The 27,518-nt window shown below is 40.6% G+C and overlaps 1 protein-coding gene across 1 annotated transcript in view; it reads right to left on the reverse strand.

The window, feature by feature from the left end:
- Positions 1 to 27,518, reverse strand: part of LOC108118111 (techylectin-5B-like) — a 130,639-nt gene that overhangs the window by 97,330 nt on the left and 5,791 nt on the right. The gene's annotated exons all lie outside the window — the stretch shown is intronic.

Genomic DNA, 27,518 nt, shown 5'->3' on the forward strand with positions numbered 1-27,518 from the left:
AGCGCCTTTCTCTGTGACTCCCAGAATTTTGAACCTGCTCCATAGCCCATGTCTCGCTATTTAGTTGTGTTTCATATCGTCGGCGAGTATCGGCTGCTTGTTCACCCGCACGAAAAACGGGATCCAAGCGCCTTTCTCTGTGGGCTGCAGTATTTTCATCCTGCTCCATAGCCCAGGTCTCGCAATTTAGTCATGTTTCATATTGACGGCAAGTATCGGCTGCAGTATTTTCAACCTGCTCCATAGCCCGCAGAGAACGTCAAGGGTGTGTTTTTTCGGCACCCGAATCACACTCATACATTTCGAGTGTGTGTCGCACTCATGAACAGTAAGAAAAGAGCACACACCCGGAGTGCACAGATCGCTTTGTGCGTTGTGGGTGTTTGCGTTTTTGACACCCGCTCAATTCTAGGCACATGATCCTAATGCACAGACACACTCATAGCAAATGAAGCGTGTGTCTGAGACACCCATGTTTTTGGGAAAAGTGAGTCGGGTGTCTTGAAAATGAGTCGAGTGTCTTGAAATGAGTCGGGTGTCTTGAAATGATTCGAGTGTCTTGAAATGAGTCAGGTGTTTTGGGTGTCTTCGACTGATCTGAGTGTTTCGGGTGTCTTCAGCTGTATTGCATGAGCAGGTCATTGAGGGTTGACCGAATAATTTTACATGAAAGGAAGGAAGGAAATCCCAATAATTTGATCTTAGAAAAGTATATTTCTAATAATACAAATTATTGCCGTCTTCAGTAACTAATATTAAAAAATAAGAGTTTATAATCATTACAAGTATTCAATGACAAAGTCTTAAAAAACCCAAAAAAACGTACATTGCATCAATATTTTAGGATTTTCCGTGTTGTTATCAAACCATCTACCTGCAAATGTATTCCCGTTTTTTGCAGATGCGTATAAGAATACAGATCATAAGTCAATTGCACTGCGAATAGCAGGTAGATGGACTGACATGGAAAATCCTAAAATATTTGGCCTTTTTTAAGGGGCCATTATTGGGATTTCCTTCCTTCCTTTCATGTAAAATTATTCGGTCAACCCTCAATGACCTGCTCATGCAATACAGCTGAAGACACCCGAAACACTCAGATCAGTCGAAGACACCCAAAACACCTGACTCATTTCAAGACACTCGAATCATTTCAAGACACCCGACTCATTTCAAGACACTCGACTCATTTTCAAGACACCCGACTCACTTTTCCCAAAAACATGGGTGTCTCAGACACTCGCTTCATTTGCTATGAGTGTGTCGGGTGTCTGTTAAAAAGAGTACTGGGTGCGCAAGTGCACATTCGAAATGAGCTTGTGCAAGGCACACACCCTTATTTTAGGGTGCCGATCACACTCTGAGTGCCGAAAAGGCACACATGATTCGAGTGCACTCATTGTCTGGGTGTACCCTTGCCGTTCTCTGCCAAGCATCTTTCTTTATGGCTCCCAGAATTTTGAACCTGCTCCATAGCCCGGGTCTCGCTATTTAGTATATTTCATTCGACGGCGAGTTTCGGCTGCTTGTTCACCCGTACGAAAAACGGAATCCAAGCGCATTTCTCTGTGGGCTGCAGTATTTTCATCCTGCTCCATAGCCCAGTTCTCGCTATTTAGTCTTGTTTCATATTGACGGCGAGTATCAGCTGATTATTCACCCGCACAAATAACGGGATCCATACGTCTTTCTATATGGGCTGCAGTATTGTCAACCTGCTCCATGACACTGTTCTCGCTATTTAGTCGTGTTTCATATCGACGGCGAGTATCGGCTGCTTGTTCACCAGCACGAAAAACGGGATCCTTTCTCTATGGGCTGCAGTATTTTCAACCTGCTCCATAGCCCACGTCTCGCTATCTAGTCGTGTTTCATATCGACGGCCAGTATCGGCTGCTTGTTCACCCGCACGAAAAACTGGATCCAAGCACCTTTCTCTGTGGGCTGCAATACTTTCATCCTGCTCCATAGCCCAGGTCTCGCTATTTAGTCATATTTCTTATTGACGGCGAGTATCGGCTGATAATTCACCCGCACGAAAAACGGGATCCATACGTCTTTCTATATGGGCTGCAGTATTGTCAACCTGCTCCATTGCACTGTTCTCGCTATTTAGTCGTGTTTCATATCGACGGCGAGTATCGGCTGCTTGTTCACAGCACGAAAAACGGGATCCTTTCTCTATGGGCTGCAGTATTTTCAACCTGCTCCGTAGCCCGGGTCTCGCTATCCAGTCCTGTTTCATATCGACGGCGAGTATCGGCTGCTTGTTCACCCGCACGAAAAACGGGATCCAAGCGCCTTTCACTATGAACAGCAGTATTTTCAACCTGCTCCATAGCCCTGCTCCATCTCCCTATTTAGTCGTGTTTCATATCGACGGCGAGAATCGGCTGCTTGTTCACCCGCACGAAAAACGAGATCCAAGCGACTTTCTCTATGGGCTGCAGTATTCTCAACTTGCCTTATAGACCGTGACTTGCTATTTACTCGTGTTTCATATGGACGCCAACTGTTGGCTTCTTGTTCACCCGCACGAAAAACGGGATCCCAGCGCCTTTCTGTATGGGCTGCAGTATTTTCAACCTGCTCCATAGCCCGGGTCTCGCTATTTAGTCGTGTTTCATATCGACGGCGAGTATCGGCTGCTTGTTCACTCGCACGAAAAACGGGATCCATGCGCTTTTTCCTATGGGCTGCAGTATTTTCAACCTGCTCCATAGCCCTGCTCCATCTCGCTATTTAGTCGTGTTTTATATCGACGGCGAGTATCGGCTGCTTGTTCACTCGCACGAGAAACGGGATCCAAGCGCTTTTCCCTATGGGCTGCAGTATTTTTAACCTACTCCATAGCCCGGGTTTCGCTATTAAGTCGTGTTTCATATCGACGGCGAGTATCGGCTGCTTGTTCACACGCACGAAAAACGAGATCCAAGCGACTTTCTCTATGGGCTGCAGTATTCTCAACTTGCTTTATAGACCGTGACTTGCTATTTACTCGTGTTTCATATGGACGCCAACTGTTGGCTTCTTGTTCACCCGCACGAAAAACGGGATCCCAGCGCCTTTCTGTAAGGGCTGCAGTATTTTCAACCTGCTCCATAGACCAAGTTTCGCTATTAAGTCGTGTTTTATATCGACGGCGAGTATCGGCTGCTTGTTCACGCCCACGAAAAAACGGGATCAAGCGCTTTTCCCTATGGGCTGCAGTATTTTTAACCTGCTCCATGGCCCGGGACTCGCTATTTAGTCGTGTTTCATATCGACGGTGAGTATCGGCTCATTGTTCACTCGCACGAAAAACGGGATCCATGCGCTTTTTCCTATGGGCTGCAGTATTTTCAACCTGCTCCATAGCCCTGCTCCATCTCGCTATTTAGTCGTGTTTTATATCGACGGCGAGTATCGGCTGCTTGTTCACTCGCACGAGAAACGGGATCCAAGCGCTTTTCCCTATGGGCTGCAGTATTTTTAACCTACTCCATTGCCCGGGTTTCGCTATTAAGTCGTGTTTCATGTCGACGGCGAGTATCGGCTGCTTGTTTACCCGCACAAAAACGGGATCTAAGCGCCTTTCTATATGGGCTGCAGTATTTTCAACCTGCTCCATAGCCCGGGTCTCGCTATTTAGTCGGCTGCTTGTTCACCCGCACGAAAAACGGGATCCAAGCGCCTTTCTCTATGGGCTGCAGTATTTTCATCCTGCTCCATAGCCCGGGACTCGCTATTTAGTCGTGTTACATATCGACTGTGAGTATCGGCTGCTTGTTCGCCCGCTCGTATAACGGGATCCAAGCGCCTTTCTCTATGGGCTGCAGTATTTTCAACCTGCTCCATAGCCCTGCTCCATCTCGCTATTAAGTCGTTTTTCATATCGCCGGCGAGAATCGGCTGCTTGTTTACCCGCACGAAAAACGGGATCTAAGCGCCTTTCTCTATGGGCTGCAGTATTTTCAACCTGCTCCATAGCCCGGGTGTTTCAAATCGACGGTGAGTATCGGCTGCTTGTTCACCCGCCCGTAAAACGGGATCCAAGCGCCTTTCTCTATGGGCTGCAGTATTTTCATCCTGCTCCATAGCCCGAGTCTCTAAATCTAGTCGTGCTGCATATCGACGGCGAGTATCGGCTGCATGTTCACTCGCACGAAAAACTGGATCCAAGCGCCTTTCTCTATGGGCTGCAGTATTTCCAACCTGCTCTATAGCCCGGGTTTCGCTATCTAGTCCTGTTTCATATCGACGGCGAGAATCGGCTGCTTGTTCACCCGCACGAAAAACGGGTTCCATATGTCTTTCTATATGGGCTGCAGTATTTTCAACCTGCTCCATAGCCCGGGTCTCGCTATTTAGTCGTGATTCATATCGACGGCCAGTATCGGCTGCTTGTTCACCCCGCACGAAAACGGGATCCAAGCGCTTCTCCCTATGGGCTGCAGTATTTCCAACCTGCTCCATAGCCCTCGACTCGCTATTTAGTCGTGGTTCATATCGACGGCCAGTATCGGCTGCTTGTTCACCCGCACGAAAAACTGGATCCAAGCGCTTTTTCCTATGGGCTGCAGTACTTTAACCTACTCCATAGCCCGAGTCGCGCTATCTAGTCCTGTTTCATATCAACGGCGAGAATCGGCTGCTTGTTCACCCGCACGAAAAACGGCATCCAAGCGCCTTTCCCTATGGCTCGCAGTATTTGTAATCTGCTCCCCAGCCCGGGACTCGCTATTTAGTCGTGTTTCATATCGACGGTGAGTATCGGCTGCTTGTTCACCCGCACAAAAAACGGGATCCAAGCGCCTTTCTCTATGGGCTGCAGTATTTTCATCCTGCTCCATAGCCCGAGTCCGCTATCTTGTCGTGCTGCATATCGACTGTGAGTATCGGCTGCTTGTTCACCCGCACGAAAAACGGGATCCAAGCGCTTTTCCCTATGGGCTGCAGTATTTTCAACCTGCTCCATAGCCCTGCTCCATCTCGCTATTTAGTCGTGTTTCATATCGACGGCGAGAATCGGCTGCTTGTTCACCCGCACGAAAAACGGGTTCCATATGTTTTTCTATATGGGCTGCAGTATTTTCAACCTGCTCCATAGCCCGGGTCTCGCTATTTAGTCGTGATTCATATCGACGGCCAGTATCGGCTGCTTGTTCACCCGCACGATAAACGGGATCCAAGCGCTTCTCCCTATGGGCTGCAGTATTTCCAACCTGCTCCATAGCCCTCGACTCGCTATTTAGTCGTGGTTCATGTCGACGGCCAGTATCGGCTGCTTGTTCACCCGCACGAAAAACTGGATCCAAGCGCTTTTTCCTATGGGCTGCAGTACTTTTAACCTACTCCATAGCCCGAGTCGCGCTATCTAGTCCTGTTTCATATCAACGGCGAGAATCGGCTGCTTATTCACCCGCACGAAAAACGGCATCCAAGCGCCTTTCCCTATGGCTCGCAGTATTTGTAATCTGCTCCCCAGCCCGGGTTTCACTATTTAGTCGTGTTTCATATCGACAGCGAGTTTCGGCTGCATGTTCACTCGCACGAAAAACGGGTTCCAAGCGCTTGTCCCTATGGGCTACAGTATTTTCAACCTGCTCCATAGTCCAGGTCTCGCTATTAAGTCGTGTTTCATATCAACGGCTTATATCGGCTGCTTGTTCACCCGCACGAAAAACTGGATCCAAGCGCCTTTCTCTATGGGCTGCAGTATTTCCAACCTGCTCCATAGCCCGGGACTCGCTATTTAGTCGTGTTTTATATCGAGGGCGAGAATCGGCTGCTTGTTCTCTCGCACCAAAAATGGGATCCAAGCGCTTTTCCCTATGGGCTGCAGCATTTTCAACCTGCTTTATAGCCTGAGTCTCGCTATTTAGTCGTGATTCATATCGACTGTGAGTATCGGCTGCTTGTTCACCCGCACGAAAAACGGCATCCAAGCGCCTTTTACTATGGGCTGCAGTATTTTCAACCTGCTCCATAGCCCTGCTTTGTGTTTCATATCGACGGCCAGTATCGGCTGCTTGCTCACCCGCACGAAAAACTGGATCCAAGAGCTTTTCCCTATCGGCTGCAGTATTTTCAACCTACTCCATAGCCCGGGTCTCGCTATCTAGTCCTGTTTCATATCGACGGCGAGAATCGGCTGCTTGTTCACCCGCACGAAAAACTGGATCCAAGCGCCTTTTCTCTATGGGCTGCAGTATTTCCAACCTGCTCCATAGCCCGGGACTCGCTATTAAGTCGTGTTTCATATCGACGGCTAGTATCGGCTGCTTGTTCACCCGCACAAAAAACGGGATCCAAGCGCCTTTCTCTATGGGCTGCAGTATTTTCAACCTGCTCCATAGCCCGGGACTCGCTATTTAGTCGTGTTTCATATCGAGTGTGAGTATCGGCTGCTTGTTCACCCGCACGAAAAACGGGATCCAAGCGCCTTTTACTATGGGCTGCAGTATTTTCAACCTGCTCCATAGCCCTGCTCCATCTCGCTATTTAGTCGTGTTTTATATCGACAGCGAGTATCGGCTGATTGTTCTCTTGCACGAAAAACGGGATCCAAGCGCTTTTCCCTATGGGCTGCAGTATTTTCAACCTGCTCCATAGCCCGGGACTCGCTACTTAGTCGTGTTTCATATCGAGTGTGAGTATCGGCTGCTTGTTCACCCGCGCGAAAAACGGGATCCAAGCGCCTTTTACTATGGGCTGCAGTATTTTCAACCTGCTCCATAGCCGTGCTCCATCTCGCTATTTAGTTGTGTTTTATATCGACGGCGAGTATCGGCTGCTTGTTCGCTCGCACAAAAAAAACGGGATCCAAGCGCTTTTCACTATGGGCTGCAGTATTTTTAACCTGCTCAATAGCACGGGTCGCTATTTAGTCGTGTTTCATATCGACGGCCAGTATCGGCTGCTTCTTCACCCGCACGAAAAACTGGATCCAAGCGCCTTTCTCTATGGGCTGCAGTATTTTCAACCTACTCCATAGCCTGGGTCTCGCTATCCAGTCCTGTTTCATATCGACGGCGAGAATCGGCTGCTTGTTCACCCGCACGAAAAACGGGATCCATACGTCTTTCTATATGGGCTGCAGTATTTTCAAGCTGCTCCATAGCCCGAGTCTCGCTATTTAGTCGTAATTCATATCGACGGCGAGTATCGGCTGCTTGTTCACCCACATGAAAAACGGGATCCAAACGCGTTTCCCTATGGCTCGCAGTATTTGTAACTTGCTCCATAGCCTGGGTCTCGCTATTTAGTCGTGTTTCATATCGACGGCCAGTATGGGCTGCTTGTTTACCCGCACGAAAAACGGGATCCAAGCGTCTTTCTCTATGGGCTGCAGTATTTTCAACCTGCTTCGTAGCCCGGGTCTCGCTATTTAGTTGTGATTCATTTCGACGGCGAGTATCTAAGCACCATTACCATACGAAATTTGCTAAAAACTACCTACAGGCCACATCCATAAATATACACCTTAAAACTGGCAAGCAATTAACGCTAGCCGCCGTATACTGCCCCCCACGCTTCACCATAGCCGAAGATGAGTTTATGCAGTTTTTCAACTCACTCGGGGACCACTTCATAGCAGCAAGGAGACTACAATGCCAAGCACACACACTGGGGATCTCGTCTCGTGACTCCAAAAGGAAAGCAGCTCTATAATGCAATTATCAAAGCCAAGAACAAGCTCGACTATGTTTCTTCTGGCACACCAACATACTGGCCTACTGGCCGGCAGACCCAAAGAAACTTCCGGATTTAATAGACTTTGCGATTACCAAAAACATTCCTAAAAACATGATAAGCGCCGAATGCCTCTCGGATCTTTCATCTGATCACTCGCCTGTCCTTTTTAATCTAGTCCGAGATCCAGGAACATGGAATCAATCATTAAAACTGACCTCACATAAAACCAATTGGGTTAAGTACAGGAAGTATATTAGCTCACACATTGAGCTAAGTCCTCACCTCAGCACCCAAGCCAACGTAGAAAGTTTTGTTAATTTACTGGAGTCTTCACTCGTCTCTGCAACTCGAGTTTCAACACCTAAAACTATAAACACACAATGCAATCAAAAGAAGACAAATCTACAAATCGAACAGCTCGTCCTCGAAAAGCGGCGCTTACGTCTAGAATAGCAATTTCACAGATCGCAATCTGCTAAGCAAAGCTTAAAACATGCCTCACGTCAACTTGCTCAAGCTCTACAGCAAGAAGAAACATATGTCCACCGCCGCTACATAGAGCAATTGTCAACTAATAGTACAAAACACTCACTATGGAGAGCTCACCCAACTCTGAGCTCACCTAAAGAAACCGTGATGCCTATTAGAAATTCTACAGGCGGCTGGGCGCTCAGCGACGCAGTCAGAGCCAGCATGTTTGCCAATCACCTTAAAAATGTCTTCAAATCCAATCCTGCCACTAATGCGTTTACTTTGCCGACTCTATCATATGAGCCCCAGCCTCAACATGAGCCAATTAAGATTCGCCCAAACGAAATCGTTAACATCATCAAAAGACAACTGAATCCGAAAAAATCCCCAGGCTGCGACCTCATAACTCCCAAAATGATCATCAATGATCAGCTCCCATACTGCGCCGTTTGCACTCTCACCCAGCTCTTTAATGCCATCGCAAGACTTGCCCACTTTCCAGTGAGATGAAAAAAGTCAATTATAATAATGATAGCAAAACCGGGGAAAGACCACACTATCCCTACGTAATATAGACCTATAAGCCTACTCTCTTGCCTATCTAAACTTTTTGAAAAATGTTTAATGACTAGGGTAAACACATACCTGAGAATCCAGGAAGGAATCCCGTCACACCAATTTGGGTTTCGTGAAAAGCATGGAGCAATTGAGCAGGTCAACCGGATAACATCAGAAATTCGGAACGCTTTCGAAAAACGAGAGTACTGTACTGCCATATTTTTAGATGTCTCTCAATCATTTGATAGAGTTTGGCTAGAAGGTCTTATGTACAAGATCAAGACAATGCTCTTACCTTTGCGACAGAAAATTTGCTGTGAGGTGCAACACTGCTACATCTGATGATTATGTTGAGCTGGAGTTCCTAAAGGTAGCGGCTAGGACTAACATTATGTATCCTCTACACAGCAGACATCCCGACAAGCACACGACTAACAACATCTACGTTTGCCGATGACACAGCTTTTCTTAGCCGCTCAAAATGCCCGATTCAAGCAACTGCGCAGCTAGCTCTTTATATGGTTGATGTTGAAAAATGGCTATCAGACGAACTGAAATGCAAGCACGTTACGTTCACTCTGAACAGGCAAAACTGCACGCCGATTACGTTAAACAACTACTCCCACAAGCAAACGAAGTAACATATCTAGGAGTACATCTCGACAGAAGACTCATATGGCGCCGGCACATTGAAGCCAAAAGAACAAACCTAAAGCTGAAAGCCAGCAGCCTTCATTGGCTTATCAACGCTCGGTCACCTCTTAGCCTTGAATATAAAGTCCTGCTGTATAACTCGGTACTAAAACCTGTATGGATGCACGGCTCCCAGTTATGGGGTAACGCCAGCAATAGCAACATTGACATTGTTCAGAGAGTTCAGTCGAAGATCTTGAGAACAATCACCTGGGCACAGTAGTACGTTCACAACGAAAACATTCACCGCGACTTAAACCTTCTACCAGTAAAAGAAGTGACCTCAGTGACTTAATCACCAACGCCTTAGCGAGTGGAATAGGCGCGGTATTTTCCCAAAATAAAAGGACTGCGAACTGAACTACTCCACCAACGAAAGAGAAGTGTTGGCGATCGGGCAATAGGCAAACTCCAAAATTACCTATACGGTACCAAGGAGGTGCGGATCTTTACAGACTATCAGCCTCTCACATATGCAGTATCCGACAAAAACATTAACGCTAATATTAAGCCATGGAAAGCCATGATGAGAACAACGGGAAAGTGTTTTACACACCCGGAAAACAATAACTGGTAGCTGACGCGCTATCTAGGCATCCCCTGAATAACTTAGAGGCTGAGGTCCAGTCCGATGCGGCCACGGTGCATAGTGAGCTTTCGCTCTCATACACCACAGAAACCACAGACAGACCTCTGAACTGCCTTTTAAACCAGATCAATTTGAAAGAAGCAGGCCAACCGCTTCGACGAAATTTCATAGTCTTCGGAAATAGAACTCGCCATATCATTAACTTTAATTACAAGGACTCGCTTTTTGAAGCCATAAAGGAGATCATCAACGCCAATGTTGTAAGCGCGATTCACTGTGATTTCCCTACCCTTACGCGTATCCAACATGCCTTGAGGCAGGAATTTCCTGCGACAAAGTTTTGGCATTGTAAAACCTTCGTCAGCGAAATCACCAACGCTAATGAACAGCTTGAAATCGCTAACAACGAGCACAATCGAGCCCAGAGGGCTGCCCAGGAGAACGCAAAACAAATCCTAAATCCTAAAGTCTAAATTAGCTAGCGAAGTGTGTTACGGAACTGCTAAAATATAGAATCTTTTCGGGACAGCTCCGGCTAGCCCCAGAATCCCCAGGGCGGAGTTCCCCCATTGTCCCACAGTTCCCCAACACTAATCATCGATATTCATCGACGTCTCACTGCACACTTCTACACTTATCCTAACACAAGACACATTTTTTTAATCTATCATTTAATGATTATAATTATCTTCTGTTCTAATAGGATGCTTCTCTAAAGAAGGGTTCTCTCAAACGTAACACCGTGCTGATAATGAAGTTTGGGTCACAGTGGTAGCGCCGGGAAAGGTCAAGGCGCTCTAGTCGTCGCGGAAACTAAATTCCGCGCGGGCGGAATTACGACTACTGCACCTTTAAAGGTCACCTAATTCTGAAGAGCTCCAAGGGACAAGAAAGGACGTGCATTGGATTATTTTACTCAAGTGCCTCGACTAAAGTGGGATTCCAACGACTGAGTTTTTGCTACGGGACGGAGGGGCGAGAAAAAGGACGGCTTATTTAAATAAGCATCCCCGACAAAAGTTACACACACAGGTTTGGCATATGATATAATACTAATATAATACTTGTTATTGTTTAATGGTCTCCAGATCTGCTAGACCCGCCCGATGGCGGTTAGTGTCGAGAAAAGAAAAAGAATCTGGTCTTCGCCGGCTTCGAAACAAGTGCCGGGTAGTTGTCTCTGGACTGGTGCCCTAGCGTGGAGTGACGGCGCGTGGATTCACGGTAGGACATAGGTGGTCAGGGAGCCCCCCACTTGGAAACGACTCACCGGCGAACTCCGGAGGTGGCGTGATTGCGGGCTGTTGAGGGCTATCCCTTCATACGTTGGGGAAATGTTACACATCGACATTTTCTCGACTGACAAAAAAATCTTCATAACCTGCATTGACAAATTGTCCAAATTCGGTATCGTACAGCCCTTGGTTTCTAGGGCAATAATAGATGTACGAGCTCCTATTCTCCAATTGGTAAATTTCTACCCTAATACCAAAACCATATACTGCGACAACGAGGCCTCCTTTAACTCCGAAACAATCAAATCATTGCTGAAAAACCAATACAGCATCGATGTTGTCAAGGCGCCACCTCCAATGGCCAAGTGGAGAGATTTCACAGTATCCTGGCGGAAAGTGCCAGATCCCTCAAAATTGATAAAAAAAAAATCGAGGATACTGTGGAACTGGTATTGCGGTCTACGGTAGAATACAATAGGTCGCTACATTCGGTCACAGAGTTTCGGCCAGTGGAAGTCATCCACGCCAACAGCGATGAGATCAAGCTAGCAATTAAAGCCAAAAATGACAAGGCACAAAAGTCTAAGACAGGGTTAATCCTTCAAGGCAGAACCGAGTCGTCGAAGTCGGTGAAAGAGTACACCTACGCAACAACAAAAGATTAGGGAACAAATTAACACCGCTTTATTCAGAAGAGCGTGTAGAAGCAGATCCGGGAACATCTGTTATCATTAGGGGGAGGGGGGGTCCAAAAGGACAACATCAGATAGGCATTTAATCCGCCACATTCGCCCTTATACTAAAACGCAGTATTTGCTATAATTCCCTCAAGCTTGCCGTAATATCCATCATACTGCTGTCCACAGCAAGCGCGCGAATCACCGACTTCTCGCATGCAAAAAAACATCCCAGTATTAGCCGGGAATGTTTTAGTATAGCCTGGTCAGGCACTCGACAAATCTGTCCGAGTTTTTTAGCATGATTGACTCCACGGTCAGAATGCTGAAACTGTTGCCACATTCCCACATGAGGAAGCTGATGGAAGCTGACATCGAACATGCCCCGTACATTTTTGATGAGCTTAACATACACCATAGAATGGCCAGGAGCCTTGATCTTTTGGGCTCAGTCCTTAAGGTCGTTCCGGGTACACCCGATGCGGCTGATCTTAGTAGAATTAACACCAATCAAGCATCGCGTATCAAGGCTAACAATAGACAGGCTTTCATTAACACAGAAACACATTAATTTGCTCACAGACACAGTGAATAAGACTCTCATGGAGAGAAGGGACGGGATTGATGATTCCGGTCATTTGTTCGAAACACTCCTCGCCAGAGGACTCTCTCTGACGTCATTGCGTGTTTTCCTATCTTAGATGTTTGAAATTTAATCTATGTAAATTGGAGAATCAATGGAAAAACAAGAGGAAACGCTATAGTCGAGTACCGCGACTACAAGATACCAGTTACTGTTTTACACAATTTTAAAATATTAATTTTGCTAGTGGAAATTCTCAAGGCGCCACCTATTGTCAGAGGAAGCATGTTGAGTAACTGATAGTGACGTCACTGCCCATGTGAGGCCTTATAACCTAAATTTCTTCATAAAGAGCGAAATATTGTTCCGATTTGAAAAATCATTGGTAAATCGATAGATATTAACAAAAATAAGTCATAATAGGTCAAACGAAGGCATTCATAATAATATTATAGATGCCGTAAGAGCCGTTATAGACGGGCGTTGGCAGGATGAAAACTGGGGGAAAATTGCAGTGGCATCACTAAAATACGTATTCTTAAGCACAACTAACTCTTATAGCGTTAGAGTGGGCGTGACTTGATCTGAAAAAAACAATTCGCATTAGGAGCACCATTAAAACCTATATTAATCCAAACTTTCTATCTCTTATTGTTTATTGATCAAGAATATATATACTTCATAGGGTCGGAAACGCTTCCTTCTACGTGTTACATACTTTTCAACGAATCTATTATACCCTTTTGCTCTACGACTAAAAAAATGAACTATTGACGATTTTCGAGAATGGCTGTATAAAAAAATGAAACAAGTTGGAAAAATGTATTTATATAATTCGAAATTGCGTCAAATTTATACGCAAGAATATACATAAGTTATCCTTAACTATTTAGATGATAATCGCTATGTAAAAGAGAATAATATTAACACTTGCATGGGGTCATAAAGACATAAGCTAAAATAAAAAAAATTGTATATTACAATTTATTATTTATATTTTCATTAGCAGTTGATAAAATTTGCTTAATAAAACAACAAAAAAACCGCAGAACCCTCAGCTTAAAAATGCAATTTATAAAACAAACCAGACAAATTAAAGTTCGAAATGTAGGAGCGAAAAAATTACGCACAGCCCATTGTTACCAAATTCGAATCGTGCTTAATTGTTGGACCATCTAATTGTGGAAAGACAAACGTAATGATATGACTAATCGAAAGTCCCAATGGGCTTAAATTTCAAAATATATACATCTATTCAAAGTCGTTGTATCAGCCCAAGTATCAATATTTAATAATATTAATTAAACCGATTAAGGGAATACACATGTTCACGTTTTCAGGCAAAGAAAAAGTCATGAGTCCAGATAGAGCTGGACCGCATTCAATTCGACGATGTCATCTGCGATAAGCAAACAACAATAAGAGATTATTTCTGTATGGGTCGTCTCACAAGCTCATAGACTCATTCTATCTATGTCAAACCTATACAAAAATACCAAAACATTTGGTACGTGACAACGCCAATTTGATTATAATTTTTAAACAAGATAAAATGAATATTAGACATATTTACAATGATCATGTTAGTCATGAGTCCAGATAGAGCTGGACCGCATTCAATTCGACGATGTCATCTGCGATAAGCAAACAACAATAAGAGATTATTTCTGTATGGGTCGTCTCACAAGCTTATAGACTCATTCTATCTATGTCAAACCTATACAAAAATACCAAAACATTTGGTACGTGACAACGCCAATTTGATTATAATTTTTAAACAAGATAAAATGAATATTAGACATATTTACAATGATCATGTTAGCGGTTATATGTCGTTTAAACAATTTATAAAAATTTGTGAGGAATGCTGGAAGCAAACATACGAACTTCTTCTCATAAGCAGAGATAATGATATTGAGAAAGGACGGCATAGAAATGGATTCGATAGTTTTATACATCTATAATCATCTCTGGATCATGGGTGGATCTGGTCTGAACAGGACTGGATCAGGTCTGGATCAGGTCTGGATCAGGTCTGGATCATATCTGGATCATCTCTGGATCATATCAAGATCAGCTTCCTATTAGCTCTATAATATATGAAAATATTATATTATATATTTAATCAGTAAATAATTGAATTTTAAACAAGCAACAACAACGATGAAATCAAAAAAGAATTATCTGGTTAAAACAAGATTGTTGTTGACAAAGTAATTGAAGAGTATGAAGTCTAATAAAATGAATCCAAATAATAAGTTGGAAAGTACATTTATATCAATTACAAAACCATTGTATGGGATTGCTGAAAATTTTCTAAAAACAACAAAAAATAAAAAAAATGGACAAATTCAACGCTGGGAATCCAACTACTCCTCATAGTCCTCCTCCTCCTAAAATATTTCACAAATCAACAAGAAAAAATTAATATAAATATAACAAATATTAACCACAACATTAACATTTTAAATAATGAAGTAATTCAATTGGAAACAAACCTCAAAAAAGATATAGTTGAAAATACGAATTTTATAAAATCAACATTTAAGGATTACTCAAAACATATTTATACACAGTATATAGAGGCATTAAAATTAATTGTTAAATGTCTTGAGAACGTTCTCTTTGAATTAATTACTTCACACAAAATCACAGAGGAGGATGCGATAAAATTCCCAATTATTAAATTTTAAACATAAAATGATCGACAATGATTGACGGTGTGTGATAATGAATGAGTTATATGATTTATGTCAAGCCGATTTAGTTGAAATGATAAGTTATGAATTATACAATGATGGATATCGTTATCCATTAACTGTTGATAGGTTTTAGAAGCAACATGCTTGCTGTTGCTAATATAAACAAAACAGGTAACAGCGTTACACAAACCATGAAAAGCATTTTCGATGACACACACAGAAAATCAAAAAACTTTTAAACAGATGATGCTAATAAACTTTGAAACAAGGTGAATAATGAAATTAAAGGTTTTATTAACTTTAGAATCGAATTTAATCCTACGAAAGGGCACAGCGCGTGCGAACGAAAGGGAGTTTCAATGTTAACTAATTTATTCGACTTAAATTATATTATGCTATGGACAGAGATAAAGACAAAACGCGAAAGAGGAAGAGAGAAAAGCGACGGCCGAATTCGCCCGAGCGAAAAGCTTTATTGGGTCCTGCTTCCCTCTTTACACTGAAAGACCGGACATTGAAGGGACACCGTCCCCTCTGAAGGGACGACGTCCTTCAGGATTGCAAATCCTGAATCTATGGATTCAATCTATGGATGGCGCGCCGGTACGTTCCCTCCGCAGTCTTCACGTCCGCCACTCGGACCTTGCCGTCAGCGCCGACGTGCACCGCCACTACGCGCCCGATCCCCTACTGCTGGGGCGGCATGTTGTCCTCTCCTACGACGACGAGCGCTCGACGTTTGAGACCTCCTGGTTCCACTTTTGCCGCCTCTGCAGGCTCGAGACGTACTCCTGGGACCATCGCTGCCAAATCCTAGGCTTGTGACACAAGACAGTGCGCCATCGCCGCAAGCATGTTGGGCTGACCTGGCACGGGAGCGACGACGTTGGTGGAGCCAACAGCGGGTGCGAATGCCTGCAGATGGTATCGGATGGTATCAGATGGTATTTCAGGTATCGGTCTGCGCCGACGAAGTTGGTCGCGTTGTCGCAAAACACCTTCTCCGGGATCCTGCGTCGACTCACGAACCCTTTAAAAGCCAATAAAAAAGCTTCAGTGGTAAGGTCAAACACTAACTCCAAGTGGACCGCTATAGATGCAAAACACACAAACAAAGCCATGTACGACTTGTACAGTGGCTTGCCACCTCTCAGAAGCTTCAGGTGCGACGAAAAGGACTATATTTTCTAAAGCAAGCCATTAGGCTCTGTTGTAGCGATCAGAGCTACGCCGACTTGCGTAACTCCATAGACACAACTTCTGAAGCTGGTTCGAAGTGTGAGTTTACAGACCAATTGCTTTCTGAGTCGAGTAAAAACGATCGATTTGAGGCCGCAGCACGCATTGGTGCGGAATTAAACGAAGGATCTTTAGACAATCTCCTTTCAAGCGACAAAAATCTACGTTTCGCAACTTCATACGCGAGATTTGTATTAGCAGAGTATCTGTGAAACAATGTGTGGTGAGAAGCCTTTCACACCCTGCACCTGTTCGACTTGCATTTTTTAACAGGGAAGCGAAAGAAGTTCAATTTCCTTTTTAATCCTCAGCCGAGGTGCAAAGCACACAAAAAACTTTTATTTCCACTCTTCTTCGGGAAGGTATTGCTAGGTCGCCTCTTCGGCGACCATTTGTAGCTATCGCCTATCCAAAGCCGTATCACATTCACTCCAAAGGGGAAGCGAAGTATAGTCCTACTTTTCTTCGATATATTGTCGAAGAAAATCAGAAAATCATTATCGTAAACCCGCTTCAGGCTAGCCAGGGCTTTGGGGTAATTAACGGCAGTGACTTGGAACGCCCTGACTGTGCCTAAAGCGTCGCCAGCCAGACACAATATCAAATGATTAAATTTTTCAATATCGTGCAGAGTGTCATCTTTGTCGACAAATCTTTTGAAAAGGCTTATAAAATTTTTTAATTCGAAGTGCTTTTCGCTGAAGGTTGGAAGAGCAACGCTCGGCAAACGGGATTGGGAAGTGCGCTTCACCGGAGGAGCAACATCATCGGCGCTCATACGCTTGCCTTTGCTTATTAGCGAAATTAGTAAGGATTTGCCATTACGGCAGTCTCTTCCAGTCCCTCACAACAAATACTTTTGCTTCGATTTGATTCTGAATCAAAGAAGCATTTTTGATGTGCGAATTCAAAATTTCTAATCGACATTCTAATTCGACTGGATTTAGAGATATACTCAGGAGAGATATGTTCAGAATATACTCCGCATTATTCCATCTCGTTTTTTTAAGCTCTTCGATATTTTTGCTCGCCATGTTATTGTTTATAAACATTTTTTAAGAATCGAAGAGTGTGATAAAAAATTTATTTTAATTCGATAGAAATAACGAATAAAATAAAAAATAAAAAATAATGAGTGGTATATTCCGAACGTAGGCAATCAGGGGACTTAGCAATGAATTTTCGAAAAAACAAAATAAAATTAATATTTTATTTGATAATTTCTTCGGCACAAATACGCCGTACGCACAAAATTTAAAGGGTAGCACAAGCTCAGCCAGAATACCGAAAACGTTGCGAAAAACAACAACAACGCTTGCACTTGTAAAACGACTGAAACGAAAATAAAAAGAGAGAGAGAGAGTCGAAAGAACTGGCAGCGATATCAGTGCAAGAGTGTGTATGTGTGGTATTCGTCAGGCGGCTCTCTCCTTTATTTATTATAAGTAACGACATTTAGCGGAAAATGATGCACTGGCCGATAAATAAAAGGCAACAAATATATATGCGGGATTGAAATTAAATGCTCACTATCTACCGATTTTACACTAATGCAAAAAGAGATTAACAGATTAACAGATTAACTTCCAACTTTAAACATTCTCTACCTGTATAGCCGATTCGGTCAACTTCCCTCTTTCGCTCCATGAATCGTCTTTTGATCGGGCTTCTGGTTTCTGGCTGCTTTATTTTTATTAAGCCCAAAAATTAAAAGTACTTCCAAAAACAACGCCTGCAAATCACGTCGGGGTCACCATGAAAATTCAATATGAGTATGTATTAAGTTAAATTTTGTGAAATGCAGGGTTTTTTAAAATTAATACTTCGAAATTGACTTTACTATGACCAATTGGAACGGCGCGTGCGTACGAGAGGGAGTTTCGATTTGAATTCGACGAAAGGGCATGGCACGTGCGAACGAAATGGAGTATCAATTGGAGCTCGACGAAAAGGCACGGCGCGTGCGTACAAGAGAGAGTTTCGCTTTGAACTGATTTATTTGACTTCAATTATCTTATGTTATGGACAGAAGACACAACGATAGAGGGAGAGAGGAGAGCGGCGGCCGAATTCGCCGGAGCGAAAAAGCTTTATTGGGCCCTGCTCCCCTCTTTACACTGAAAGACTGGAATGACCAAACAAGCAGGTAGAACGAAACCTCCGTTTGGCAACGGCAATTGGCACTGTGAAAATTTTCGAATTGTACAGAAGCCGATGTTTACTATACTTATGTATTGCAAGTATACAAAAACCGTGGAACGCGTTGCTAATTGTGTATATGTATGTGGCCCTTAATACAGAACTTCGAAAGAAGCGCTGAGAATTATTAAAACGATATTTATTAATTGCTTAGTTTTAGCATACGTACATGATTAAGTCGGGATCAACAATGTTTTGAAGAGGCATTCAATTATGCCACTTTTCCCAAAAATTATTATTAACGAAAAATGCGGTGCCGGAACAGCCTTAAAGAAAAAGTTGAGAAGCGTTATTTAGGTTTGTTTTATTCAGCAGCAATGCGACTTTGTTTCGAAAGCGATAACGAACGAATGTTGAGATGAGCCGATAGATCAGAAATCGGCATCGGCTTATATGAATGCAAAATATTTAATACATCATTTACATTGCTGTTGTCAGTGATGCTGTGTAGTATGCATATTATAAAGTATCGTTTACCTTCTGTTCAAAGAATGAATCCTGCCCTTTAGGGATAGCTGCATCTTCCAAATAGGGCCTTGTGCTTCTCAGCAAAGATCACCCGCTGAATACCCTCAATTTATCTTTAATTTCCTTTATAGCTTACTCAATCCTTGCTGGGCGTCTTAGGAAACCAATATATGTACCCGAAAAATCTCCAAATTTTCCCAAAAGAATTTTCTAACAGCTATGCGAAATATTCATTTCCTGAAATAGCACCAATGCACTGCGTCGACGTTGAGGGTGCCTCTCGTCAGGAGGTACCCCAAAAGGGCATGCAGAAGAATCTTAAAACTTACGGTCCTTCGCGTCAAAGCCTTGAACCCAATAGCTCTGGAGGTGTACATTCACCGGATAAGATATCGGACGGATTCTGGCACGGTCCAGGTCATTCCTTTAGTTCACTCTTTTATCTTGTACTTACCTCCATACTAAAGGGAGAGAATGGCACGATTAGCAAGCACATGTCAATAAAGGTCGCTTTGAGTTCGACGAGTCCCAAAGCAGAGCGTTTGAGCGCCTGCGTAACGAAAAACTATTTTAATAAATATTGAAATTTCTTGAAGAAATTGATAATAAATAAATAATAAAACACCTTCTTAAAACCAAAATTATGTTCACGAATCAAGGTGCACAAGATCTAAAAACAATGAAATATGGTTAACACTTTACACTCTTTCAGGTAAATCGAAGGAATGAAGCTAGAAAAATAATTTCATTGTGTCAATAATTAATAAATTAACTTTTTATGTGAAATGAAAAGAATACTTGTTTTCTTACTTTTTATGAATAAGGAAATGGAAATACATATATATATAGATTCACATGCACACGAACACATATACACTCATCTATTATGATGCACACTACCCCCGGAACTCAACCGTTTTCAGCGCGTGCGCAACGGGTGCCGTAACATGCTCTTACAAGATGCAAGTTATATGACACATTATTTAGGGGCTCTTACCCAATTTATAAACAACTTTGAGCCGAGAGCCAAGATTGGACTCCAAATTTAATTGGCAAATTGCATCATCCTATTTTCCGTCTCTCTTGAGCCATTCTCTTTATCAATTTTTGGGGATAAATTCTCTTAAGCCAAGGTTTGATTATTGATCATTGAACTAGAGAGCGGAGAGTCCCTTTTTTGGGATCCGAATCAAGCAGTAGTGCTAATCGAGTAAAAGTAAACGAGCAGTGAATAGACTAAGTTCGACCTATTGAAAATTTGTATTAGTGATTAAGTGAATAAAAAATAAAAATACATTTTTTTAATTAAATCACGAGTGAGAAACTCTAAAAAAGCAAAGCTTTATAATAAAAACAAAAAAGTTTTAAAGTAAAAAGAGGAATTTAGCGCGGCCAAAAAAACCGATACAACCTACGAATAAATAAAGCCTTTGTTGATAAAAATAAGGTGGAAATCAATAAATGCAATAATCCCCTTAAACTCTATACAACCGGAAAAAAATAAAAAGTTTCTGTTGATCGAAAAACTAAGGTGGAAAATAATTAATGAAATAATCCCCTTGAAATCATAAATATCAAAATAGTGATCGTAACATAAATTCACTGCTCGGACAACATAAAAATCAAAAGGTGACAAAAAAATGTTCATCAAAAAAATAAACATTGTGCAAAAGAATTAAATTAAGCAAATGTTTAAAATCAAAAAATAAAAAAAATACAAAATTCAAAATCAACAACAAAAGACATTCTCAGAAAACAGGCTGAAGGGCAATCCCTCGCCAAAATTTGGAAAAGAAGGAAGACCCAATTTAAAAACAGAATTAAAGAAGGAAGACCCCGATACAAAATCTAAAAACAAAAAAAAAGGAAGGACGACCCCAATCAGGATCATCATTCAGGATAAGGACGACCCCAACAGGCAAAATTACAACGAGAAGAAAAAAAATAAGGACGATTCGTGAGCGATACTATTTTTTTATTATTATCATACATTTTTTAACTATACATACTATATTTTTAACTATTTTAACTATACAAAGTGGAAGAGTTAATTTCAAATTTCGAAAAAGTTCTCAAAATGTCAGAACCTTCTACAAGCCAGATTGGAGCAAATAAAAGACTCTACATGAATCCGCCACAAGAAAATACAAGCCAATCAGGCAATAACAAACAACACCATGTTAAATGTAGGAGATTTAATTAAGCAAATTGTAAATTTTGAATTAAATCCATTAAAGGAGGAGATCGTTAACTTAAGATCGCAGCTTTCTCAAAAAATTAAATCGGTTGAGGATTATCAGATAGAGATTGTAGATCCAAATATAAAATGCGACACGTCTTATGAGATCATCAAATCTGTTAGGGAATATAAAGGTGAAGAGGATAAATATGTAAGCTGGAGAGAATCGGCAGAAATAGCCATGGGGCAATATGCCAGAGGGAGTCAAAGATTTTATTCTGCCTTATCTATATTACGAAACAAAATAACAGGAATGGCAAACGACGCCTTAACCCATAACGGTACTGTATTAAATTTCGATACCATAATGGCCGGACTTGACTTCGTCTTTAGTGAAAAACGACCAATTAACATTATTGAACAGGAATTAAGTGTATTGAGCCAAGGAAAATTATCCATAATGGATTATTATGGTACAGTTAATAGAAAATTAACTCTGCTAATTAATAAAACTATTATGACCTACGGTAGAAACAAACCTATAACAGCGGAAATGAATGAGAAACGCAGGAAGACAGCTCTTAGAGTTTTCATTACCGGCCTCAACTGCCAAATTTCAGATACTATTTTCTCGATGAATCCACTTGACCTACCAAATGCAATGGTCATAGTTCAGGAATTGGAAAGCAACAACATGAGGGCTCATTTCGCAAATAGTTTCTCTATTACTCAGAGAAAACATAGCGAGCCAAACTCTAGTGGAAATGGACGAACATATTTCAACCACAAGACAAGACAGCAAAACAATAGTTACAGTAACCAGCGAAACAATAATAATTTAAGGTGTAATCATGACAACACCCTGAACAAAAATACTTATGGTTATTATAATCAGAATAAAAATAATTCTTGGAACCAGGGTAGATTTAATAATAACCAACAAAAAAAGTGGAACACCTATAGGCAGCCATAAAATAAGAGTCTATCCAGGTTCCGAATAAGCCTAGCAACGGCTATAATCAAGGCTATAATAAACAAGTGGGATCAAACAAAAAAAATTGAGACCCAGAACACTCAGCAAGGCCAAGCCCAAAATAAAAGGGTACCAACTGGAACTGTAAACCAACCGGTTAACAAGACGATGAGATTAAATAACATTGAGGAGAACCATTTTTTAGACAACAGTCTTACCCTACTTATTTAGAAATGATCCTAAAATAAATAAAAAATTAAAAATATTAATTGACTTTGGGGCAACCTCGTGTTTATAAGAACAGGAATTTATAAAAATAAGAATGAGCTTCCATTTTACAAAAAAGTATCCACAGTGAATGGATGTTCAATAATTAAATTTTATTATATGATAACTATTTTTGATACGCGATATACTTTTTATGAAATAGATGGGCTTGACTCAGATTTACTGGTCGGCTATAACCTATTAAAAAAAATAGGAGCGGTAATTGATACAGCTAAGGGAGTAATTAGATATAATGGAATAGAAGAAAAATTAAATTATGATATCGGAAACATATTAAACCAACATTATTTAACAGATGAAAACACCATTCTTCCATTAAAAGAATTTTTATTAAAAAAATACTTTGATGAAAAACCTCAAATCAGATCCGAATCTGAAATGGGTAATCATAGCGAATCTAGTTTTGGGATATACAAATCCTGAAAACGCCTTCGTTGAAAAATCCGACAAAAATAAAAGTTTGGAATTTAAAAATTCTGAACACGCCGTCGTTGAACTACCCGACAATCAAAGAATAAACAACATAAAAATATCGTCTACAGATCAGAGAAAAGATCTGGAGAACGAAATATTAAATATTATCAATGAAGAGCATTCAAAAATAAATATGCAGATTCCATTTCGGACAGATATCCGCGGTGAAATAAACACCGTAAATGATAGGGCCATTTACAGCAAACAATACCCTTATTCTTAATCAGCCAGATTTTGTAAATTCTGAAATAAGTCGAATGGTAAAAGAAGAAATTATAAGGCCAAGTAGAAGTCCTTATAATTCACCAGTACTAGTAGTACCAAAAAAGGGTTTCAATGAAGACAGAACCCCAAAACTCAGACCCGTAATTGATTATAAAAAACTTAATGAAAATACAATACCAGATAGATATCCAATGCAGGACCCTTCAGTAATTTTGTCAAATCTTGGGAAGGCCAAATACTTTTCAACAATTGACTTGGAATCTGGATTTCATCAGATTCTCATGAGTGAACCAGACATTCAGAAAACCTCATTTTCAATAAACAACAGGAAATACGAATTCCTAAGAATGCCTTTCGGTTTGACCAACGCTCCAAGAATATTCCAACGAGCGATGGATAATATTTTAAGAGAACAAGTAGGAAAAACCTGTCACGTTTATATGGATGACATAATTATATTTTTAAAAACAATTGAACAACACTACAAAGATTTAATTCTCATTATTAAAATTTTGCTGAACGCAAACATGAAAATTTCAATTGAAAAATCAAAGTTCTTTAAATTAGAAACCAATTTTCTCGGTTACGTTGTTTCTCAAAATGTGATAAAAACCGATCCCGAAAAAATTTCTACTATCGTAAAATATTCGATACCTAAAAATATTCGCGAGCTTAGAAGCTTCCTAGGCCTTACAGGACATTACAGAAAATTTGTGCAAAATTACGCAAAGATAGCTAAACCTTTAACAAAATATTTAGAAGGCCAAAACGGCAAAGTATCAAAAAAGGCATCACGTAAAACTTTAATACAGTTTGATGATTCAGCTGTAAGATCTTTAACGGGCTCAAAGAAAATCTAATTGCACAAGTAGAACTAGTACAACCAGACTATAATAAAAAATTTACTCTAACAACGGACGCATCTAACTTAGCCATTGGTGCTGTTCTTTCTCAGGAAGGAAAACCAATTAAATTTATTTCAAAAACTCTGACAAAAACCCCACAATTATACGCAACAAATAAAAAGGAACTTTAAGCCATTGTATGGGCTTTTAAAAATCTTCGAAATTACTTATATGGGCTTAACAACATCGAGATCTATACCGATCATCAACCTCTTTCATTTTCCATTACTCAAAAAATTCCCAATATTGAGATGAAAAGGTGGTCCTTTATTGAAAGCTATTCACCCAAAATTATTTACAAGCCAGGAGAAACAAATGTTGTTGCGGACGCTTTTTCAAGGATTCAAATAAATAACTTAACGGCCAAATTTATACAAAAAGCTTAAGGAGTTTATAAAGAATTGCACTATATGCAATCAAAACAAATACAACAGACACCCAGTACGGATTCCTATCGGTCAAACAGCAATTCCAGAAGGAGAAGGTGAAAATTTTTGTCTCGGTAATTGTCATTGGTGTTCTTGTATGAGTGGTTGTCTTTGATTGTTGACAGGTCTGACAGGTTTTCACGTATTTAGTAACTACTTTTGTCATGTTTGGCCAATAGTAATATTGTCTTATTTTTAATAATGTTCTCCTTATTCCTGAATGGCCTCCTTCGATCGGATCATCATGAAATGTTTTTAAGATTGCTCTAATATTTTTTTCATTGTTTTTGTCTACTATGGTCACCTCTGAAAGTAGCGCTATTTGTACTTCTTGTAATGTACGGTTGCCATTTCTTTAAATTCTCTTAGTAATACTGACTTTAAAATCAGTGCGCTGGAAGCCAGTTGGAATTGTTTTATGTTTTGCATTCCGGCCTGTATCTCAAGCCTTTGGAAAAATAGTTTTAAATCAATTTTCCCATTTAAGTACAAATCATCAATTTTAAATTGTGAAATTATTCGTTTTCCTCGTTTAAACAAACACTTATGTTTGACGAATTTAAGTTTCTCATATTTCCTGAGGTCATTGTTATTGACAACGTCGTAGACTCTGGGCTCCTGAAGTTCTTGCTTCTGCAAGGGTTCCTTTTCTAATTCCTGATCCTGATTTTTAAGTGTTTCTGATCTGGTTGTAATTTTCATTACCTGTCTGTTTATTGACTTTAGGTCATTTATTGTAATTCTGGATAGCGCCTCCGCCACATAATTATTTTTCCCCTTGAGGTATTCCGCAGTAAAATCATATTTTTGAACTAGGGTTTTTCATTGAAAATAGATAAATTAATGGTCGATGGTCTGTTTTTACTTTAAAATGTCTCCCGTAAACGTATGGTCTGAAGTAATTTATGGCCCAATGGATGGCTGCTAATTCTTGTTCATTAGTTGACTTTGGATTCTCGTTTTGTGAATGATCGACCCATGTTCTTGCGTAAGTACCGCTCCGCAAGCGTATTTGCTAGCATCTGTTGTTATACAGAATGCCTCTTTTAAATAATTAAATGCATCATTACAATCCTTGTTCGATTCGAAGTGGGCATTTTTCTTGCAAAGTTTTGTACAATAATCTGCAAAATTTTTTATGAATTTTCTATAGTAATTACAATTGCTTCAAATTTATACACCTCATCTAAGTTTTTGGGCACTGGGTAATTTTTAATTACTTCGTTATTTATTTTCAGCTGGTAATATACCTTTGTCTGTGCACCTATGACCCAGATAGGTAACTTCGTGCGTAAAGACTGAACATTTTTCTGGATGAAGTTTTATGTTAAATTTGGGGCATAACTGAAATACTTTTGTTAAATTGCTGAACATATGTTGTTCCGAGCATCCTATACTACTAGATCGTCGGATAGGAACGCCTCTGATGGAAAATGCTAGGGTCATCATTCTCATGAATGAATTTGGAGCCCCTTTTAGTCCGTATGGCAATCGCGTATAACGAAATGAACCTTTATTTGTAGAGAATAATGTAAGGTTTCTGGACTTTTCAGAGAACTCTATTTGGTGAAATCCGGACATAAGGTCTAAGCAAGAAAAGCATTTAGCCCGTCCTAACTGATCCAATATATATTTTATGCATGGTAAAGGAAATAAGTCAGCTAATAATTTTTTGTTTATTTGCTTATAGTCAACCACTAGTCTCCATCCTTTTTCTGTTGAATTTGGTAGACATTTTTTGGGAACCAACAATAATGGACTGTTATATTTTGAAATTGATGGTTCGACTATACCATCCTTCATTAATTTGTCAACCTGTTTGTTTATATCAAGCTTTTTACTTTCTGCATTTCTATAATTTTTTATATAATATATACTGGTGTTTAATGGCTTAAGCGAAGTTGTTGTTTATAAAAATTGTTAGCTGATATCGGTTCCGATTCAAAACCGAATATATCGCTATAAGTTGTACACAATTCTGACAATTTTGTTTGGAATTGAGAGGGAAAAGCTAGTTTTTTTAATACTTCTTTTGTTTTGAGTTCCTTGGACTTTTGTATATCATAGTTTTCTAACGACTCGAATTTTATTGTATTAAAATTTAAACTAATTATTTCAGATATTGTATTTAGAAATCGGACTGTTGCACAACCCGTGTTAACCAATGTGCTCGGAACCAGCACACCTTTAAATGGTTCTTGGCTCGGAATAAAAAAGGACGATTCTTTTGAGTTAATTTTTACTGTTCTAATTACTTTTGGAATTTGGAATATGTATTGAAAAAGTCAGGTTATTAGGTCTTAATACTAAGAAACCTTGTGAGTCTTGAAAATCTAAGATACAGTTGAATTCTTTAATGTGGTATAATGAAATTTTTTGTTTTAAGCTCCACTAATGCTAAACCCTAGGATTTTATAGAACTTTGTTTTATTCCCGTTATATTTGAAATTTTAGAACTGTCTAATTCGGGGTACTCTTGATTATATTGTTTGAGCAATGAAATCTCGGCTCCCTTGGTTTTTTCATTTTTACCTTTTATGAAAAAACTGAGGCTAATATTAGTTTTATAGATTCTAACTCTTCTTCTTCCTCTTCTATCGTCAAGGGGTCCTCCTCGTTTTCCTGTGTGACCCTAACATTTCGATTATAGTTATTTTCGCGGTTTGTGGAGCTGTGGGTTCCTTGCGGTGTGTTGTGATAATAGCCACGGTTATTGTAATTGCCACGGCCACCACCACGGTTTCCTCTGCCCCGATATATATTATTTCCTCAGCAATTGTTCGGTTTATTCCGATTATTATTAAATAATACGGCGTTCGATTGCCCTGTTGCTTCGGTACAACTATTGACAAATTTAGTTACGGCTTCGTTCATATTTGTGAACGTTCCCGCCAGCATGATAAGTTTTACCATATCAATTGAGCAGATTGTTGTCATTGCCTTCACAGCACTTTG

Source organism: Drosophila eugracilis, unplaced genomic scaffold (assembly GCF_018153835.1).
Source record: "Drosophila eugracilis isolate 14026-0451.02 unplaced genomic scaffold, ASM1815383v1 contig_129, whole genome shotgun sequence".
NCBI classification, from domain to species: domain Eukaryota; kingdom Metazoa; phylum Arthropoda; class Insecta; order Diptera; family Drosophilidae; genus Drosophila; species Drosophila eugracilis.